Genomic DNA, 7,106 nt, shown 5'->3' with positions numbered 1-7,106 from the left:
ATCTCCTTCAGACTCCTTGTTTGAAAACTTAATAATAGAAATAAATGCTTAACAAATTAATAGGAGAAGGAATTATGTGAAAGGTGCAAATCATGGCCTAAGATGATAGCCAACTATAGTTCTCTTGGACTTGCTCTACCTTGTACATTGCATGATTGAAGGAAGTTGCAGTGGTTAGAAATGGTAGTTGCAATTAAAAGTCATGAAGCATGAAGATCACAAAAGAAAATATTGGCATACTATTAATTAATTGCCCACCCTCACTTCCACCAGAATCTAAAAAGTGGATTACTTTTGAAAAACTGGTTACTGCACTAAGTGAACTTAATGTAAAAATTACTGCCCCTATATATGGAAGGCATAAGGCTAATCCAATTAGGGTGTGTGCTTTTCTATTGACAGCAAATAAAATAAAAAACAATGTTGTTTTTGTAACTGCTAACAATATCATATTGACAAAAAATTTGACATAAAAATTTTGTTAGACAGAGACCCCGGTTGTGCACTTTACCTGACCTTGATACTTCAAATCAGGATTTCAAATCAGATAGTGATAGAGGAAACACAACCATGCGGGGTCGACGCTAATTTTGTGCTGTGTGTCTTGAAATCTAACCTGCTGCCAAAGCAACCCACATGACTGACCACTAATTGCAACATTGTTATGTCTTTGTGTGGAGTTGTGTCCTACTCCTAGTGATTAGATCTTGTAACACAACGTTTGAACCCCCGTTTTAAAGTTAAAGCAGCTTAAGTGTGAAGAATAAATCAATGAATGAATATTGGGTTTGATCACCCTAACAAATTCAGTTGACAAAACTGTGTCCTACTACTTGTGGGCTTGTCTTTGACCAAAAGTTAAACAAACGATAAATTAATACACAGTACGTACTTGGCATGTTACGCTCATGACATTAGACCAATCAATATACGGTAGAATATAAATTTGCAAGTGCCTATCAGTGATATGTTCATCACTCTTATGGCAATAGATAATTAGATGCTACGCACTGAAATTAATGTCACTTTGCTGAGAACTCTCCAAGCTCCTGAGCGTGCGGCCCAGAAAGCTCTTTTATCTGTGCAATTGACAAGCGACAACTTTCACATGAATAGAAAGATCATAACATAGTATGTAGTATTATTGACACTAGCATTTTTCAAATGTAAAACGGATTTTTTATTTGGGTTGTTGCGTAAAGCTATCTAGATTCTTTTTCTGTGGATTAAATACTAGACAATGCTACAACTCTTGCAAGCTAAATACAAACGTGACGTTTACTTAGTTTACCTATGAGGCTATGATAGCATATTATACTTGCAGAGTAGGAATTCAAAATTTTATTAAGATCACCATATGGCTAGCAAAAATTAATTCCACGTCCAAGAGAGTAGGTGCATACGAGACACCGAATGACTAATGTTCTTAAAAGAAAAACAGTACAAATGATAATGTATATAAGCTTAATGATTATGTATATGAATTGTTCATCAGTACCTGTCTTTACGTATTTGAGCTTAATGATTAGGTATATGAATTATTTGTCAGTACGTATCTTTGATTCTTGCATGTGTAAATGAGAGGATTTTAACTGAGTAAGTCTAACTCTGTTGATTGAGCAGAATAAGTGAATTGTTATATTTGTCTGTGTTTATCTTTGATTCTTACAGGTCATAAAAGAATAAAAGATTTTTAAACGGGAATTTGATAATATAATTCCAATGCTTACTTAAAAAATTCAAGACTGTTGCAAGGGTTTCGGCATAAGTTGAAACGGATTCAGGTGAAATGAAATAAAGAAAACTGTAACAATGCTATTCACATATATGATATGAAGTAATCAATTTGAACTGGTTTCAGATTCATGTCATCTCTAATAAATAGAAGAGGGACGCGAATATTTCAAACAGAAAAGCATGTCGAGTCTTGATAACTTTGCAATTTGTGATTGTACTTAATGAGCTGCATTATGTCACAATTTACAAACATGCTTAGATAATTTGATAGGGTGTGCCGGTACGTGTGTTTGTATCAACCTTGCAAAATTGAGGACCCAACAGACTAAGAGTCACATCCTCATCGATGAATATCCGAGCATGCTTGTTGAGTGGGTAAAATACAAAAATGACTTTCATCTCCATGGTTCTCTAGTACGCAATCTCTACCATTGATCTTAACTCTTAAGTCAATAGGTCCAATGCAATTTCCTGCACTGTCCAATCATACATGTGGGGCCATTGCTAGTCTGAAGGGTCCTATCTCAATGATCCGGATAAAAATATAGAGGAGCCCTTGCTTCTTATTAAGACTAGTGAACAAAATTTCTAAGAGAAAGGAGCTATCAACTAACAAAGGTAAGAGTAGAAGGCAAATTCGAATTTTAGACCTGAAAGGAGCCAAGTATTATTAGAATTTCTTTAGCGTGTATTTTTTTAATTTATAGCTTGCAAAATTAATTTTGAGAATTCTTGGCTTTGATTAAAAGTGATTCTCAATTAAATAATTTATATTTGTACCCTTGTATTGACATTTTTTTAGTTAAATAAAGGGTTTACTCAAAGGTCAGGAATGATTCGTCATTTAAAGAATAGGACAAATTACTGTTCTCAATGACAATGCCAATACATATTGCCTTTTAATGAAAATCTGTTGGATTCAAATTCTAAATCATGCAATTTCATGAACAAAAGGACAATTGACCAAGTCTGACTGACAAATTAAAATAAACTTAAAAAATATTTTGTACTTTTGTAAATTAAGATTAATACTTTTGAAAAATACTATGTTTATAATTTATTTCCTTGTTTGATTACTGTATGTTTGAAGACACGTTAAAAACGCAATGTATTGGCTTCAATTTAAATGTAAAAAAGTATGTCAACAATGTTATACCAAAACCACTATTAGATATATGATTTAGTTTTTAAATCATTAAATTCGTTCCATTTTAGCCCTTATTATAAATCATAGCAAAAAAATTAAAAAATTAAAAATTCAATGATTAAGTCATACAATTTACTAAAATCAATGACTAAATTACTAATTAGATACGCTTTCAAAGATCAATATATCAGTTTAGTCCATTTATCTTTTTACCGTTCAAATATTTCATATTTGCATATATAATGTGAAAACAATGAGTTTAACTCATGTAATTGATATATATGTGCTTGTAATTTTTTTAAAGTAAAGGTTTAAGATCTCACAATAAAATATTCCCTCCCTTTGTGCCTTCCTTCTCCTTAACTTTTGAGTGAGCCCTACATTAACACATAGCACCCCCACCACCACAACCTCTTTTTCAGGAAAAACAAATGTTAAAAGATCAATTAAGGTATAGGCATGAGATGTGTAATGGGGCTTAGCTCTTCCATCCTAAAAACCAAAACTATTTCACTTATCAATGTGGATTGTGGAGTTGGAGTAGGATACGACAACAAATGATTACGACATTAAGTCTTTTTTTTCCTCATAAACAGTAAGTCATTGAATTAAAGTTAGGTAATGTACACAGGCGAGGCATTATAACTGGTAAAGAACAGTTGGGGTTCGATCCACATATGGGAAATGTCACTTAAAGTATATTTGGATTTCAGTTAGAAATCCTCCAGCTGATGTTCAACTCAATCCTTACTCTTACAAGCTTTTTTGGTTCAGTGGACTTGAGATGTATACAAACGAACGTTTAGTGGAAATCCAAACACACTTTTATTCATTTTAGGCAAACGACAAGTTCACATAACTCAATAACTTACGGTAAAATTTGTATCTCCTTCGGCTTATCCCCTAACCTAAATTAATCCAATGATTTGGATTAGATATTAAGTGTATTTTGATCAAACTTGATTCAATTCATTCAAATTTATTGGCGTATCGGGTTTTGATTTCTAAACCGTTGACCTGACCAATGAAATTGTTATTTAATATTAATAATTGTGTTATTATTATTATTTTCACATATAATATATATTTTTAAATTTAAAAATTAAATAATATTATTATTATACTATTGGTCATAAAAAAAACTAGTGAGAATAACACATTGCATTTACATGTTCATTTTCACTCACTCGACCACCAGATTAAGCAATTAGGATGGGGTCATGAATTTTTTTTTATATTTGCTTTTTTTTCTTTTTATATTACTTTTACAATTTCTACAGAGGATGTATATCCCCATCCTATTGTACGGTACTAATTTTGTGTTGAATGGGGTGAATTAAAATATAAATATTCACGGGTGAGTCATTTAAGAATTTAAATTTATTCAAATCAACTCAAATAATTTGGATTGGATATTTTTTATGTTTGGATTAAATTCCATCCATTACATTCAAACCCATCAAGTTTAGATTGGGTTGCAAGTTTTAATATCTAGATCTATTAACTCATTAATTTGTATTAAATTATTATTATTATATATTTAAATTTTTTGAAAATTAATTATTATTATTATTATCAAATTTAGTAACTAAGAGTGATATCATCTTTCTTTTTTCATATCTCATCATTTCACTTAGTCACTATCATGAAATTAGGGTTTCAACTCTTATAAAACATCTATTTTGCTTTTTAATTTGTTTTCAACTATTATAGATTTAGTTAAAGTTTCAATTACACTATTTATTTGATTATTTGAGAACATTGAAATTTTCAAATTATGTTGTAATAGTTTTAATTTTTGGGTTTTTAGGCTTGGTGGATATTGCTATTGAATTTGTTTATTATATTTTAATTTTTAAACTATGTTTAACACAATATGTTAGTATCACACAATATGTTAGTCTATGTGATGATAATGACAACAATTTGATTTCTCTCATGATCTTTTATTCCACTATTTGATTATACCTAACAATTATAAGTAATGTATTTGATATTCTATTTAATTAAAAATTTAGCTCATAAAAAATATTATTTTAAAAAATAATAGACAAATTTAAATATTTTGACTCATTGAGTCAATCCAATCCAAACTATTTTCTAACGGATTGATTTGAATTGGATTTTAATTTTTTTATTAGAAAATCAGTCCGTTCAAATTTAATTGGATTGGATCATGAATTTTCTCAAATCTAACCCTACGTACACCCTTAAATTAAAGTGTATGTTAATATAATTTTTGTTTATTAAAAAATACTAAATTTTTAAAAATTATAAATAGTTGTATATTCTAATCTATTGACTGAACTCAAACCTACACCTTTATAAATATATTGATTTGAATTAGATTTTATGAAAAAAAACAAATATTATTCTAATCCAATTCATTTAAATTTGATCGGATTAGTTGATTATTAAAATTTAAGTCAATCTAACAGTAGCCCGCAAATACCTCTATCTTTTACTACCTCACAAAATAACACTTTTAAATTTTATGTAACTTATTCTTAAATAAAAAAAATATTTACGGATTAAAATAAAATCAAAAGTGATTCTATACGAAAGTACAACCGTACAAGCATAATGAAGACTTACAGCATGTATAATGTAAACACTAGTGTCATAGATTACAACCATTACATAGTTTTCTGCGCAGGTTATGAAAGTGAGATTATCTTTTAAGTATTTACAAATTTTTCAGAATTAAACCATTGTTATTATGAGTATGTTATTATATTTAAATTTAAATTATAATCATTACTTCTTCTAAAAATTTTAATTCAATTGTATCAATTATTATTATTATTCAATTCAAATTAAATCTTATTCTTATTGTTATAAAACTCTCGAGTTAACTAGTTAACTCTTATGAATTTAGTTCAAATATCTTATGTGAGTTGACTCGTGACTAAACTTTATTTTTAGTAGACTCTGGGTAGATGATATAAGTTCTAAGTAAACTCGGTAAACTCTCGAATTTATCAGCAAGTCAACGAGTCAAGAAGTTAAAAACATTAGACCAAAATATAAGTCATTTTAGGTTGTTTTTTTTATCTGTTTAGTGTTAAACATACATTCATTTAGTGTATTATTCTTGAATAAAAAAATTCTCACTTTTAATAACATTAAACTCTTGTTCTCTACTAAAATCACATTATAGGAATGATCTATCACTACTATAACATTTAGTGATGCATTACTAGACTATTTATTTAAGTATTGTGAAATTTATGATTTACTATTTTATTTTATTATATTATTGAAATGTTTATAGATAATTTGTTATTAATTTTATATGAAATTGACTCCTTTCACGAATATACCTAAACTTTCGAATTTAATAACCTTCCTTATTCCATTTTAAATTCTAAAAAATTCTCTTATCTTTGTTTTTTTTATTAGCATAAATAACTGTTCCAATCGTAATTACAAAATAATAGAATGAATTGATTCCGTTTTGATATTATTTTCAATCAAATAAATATAAATTAAATTGCAGTTTTCTAATGATCGGATCAATAGTTTTTTTTTTTTCAAAATTGATCCAAATCAAACCGCAAATTCTATTAACGTGGAACATTTGAAATTTCCCATTCTTTAACGTTTTGAATGTTTTTACTTTGGGATTATAGGGTTTGTTTTAATTAAAAAACGTTATTCTATCAGCCATTTGGATCTTTCACTGATATGGGAAAGTAATCTGCAGCATTTATGAAGCTTTTTTCCCCCTTCGTACACTAAAGATGTTGCCTATGGTAGGAAAATTGTATTCCCCTTATAGATTTGTGCACATAACTTCATAGTAATTTATTGACGAACAACATTTATGTATTCAACTAGCTAGTACTGTTCAAAGTCTCATACATTGCACATTACAGTTTGCGTAAAACTTATTAGAATAATAACTATTTCTACTATTTGATCGGTCATTTTTATTATATACTTAATTCTCATATTTCCCAACCCAAAAATATGTGGTTGTTATGGATTCTGTGTAATTAACAAGTTCATGGCATGTGACCCAATATTGATAACGTCTCAACGACCAGCCGAAAATAAAACTTTTCATTTCAAAACCCATCCTAACATAACAGATTAGCACTTTTTAAAATTTAATTGTCAACTACTACATTTTTCTCCAAAACGTATTTGCCACTTCTCTTTTCTGAACATATCTTGAATGCAACTTCACCAACCAATTAGTGTCATTAAAACCAAAACC

Source organism: Glycine max, chromosome 4 (genome assembly GCF_000004515.6).
Source record: "Glycine max cultivar Williams 82 chromosome 4, Glycine_max_v4.0, whole genome shotgun sequence".
NCBI lineage: Eukaryota > Viridiplantae > Streptophyta > Magnoliopsida > Fabales > Fabaceae > Glycine > Glycine max.
The sequence above is the reverse complement of the archived record's forward strand: the minus strand, read 5'-3'. Positions refer to the sequence as shown.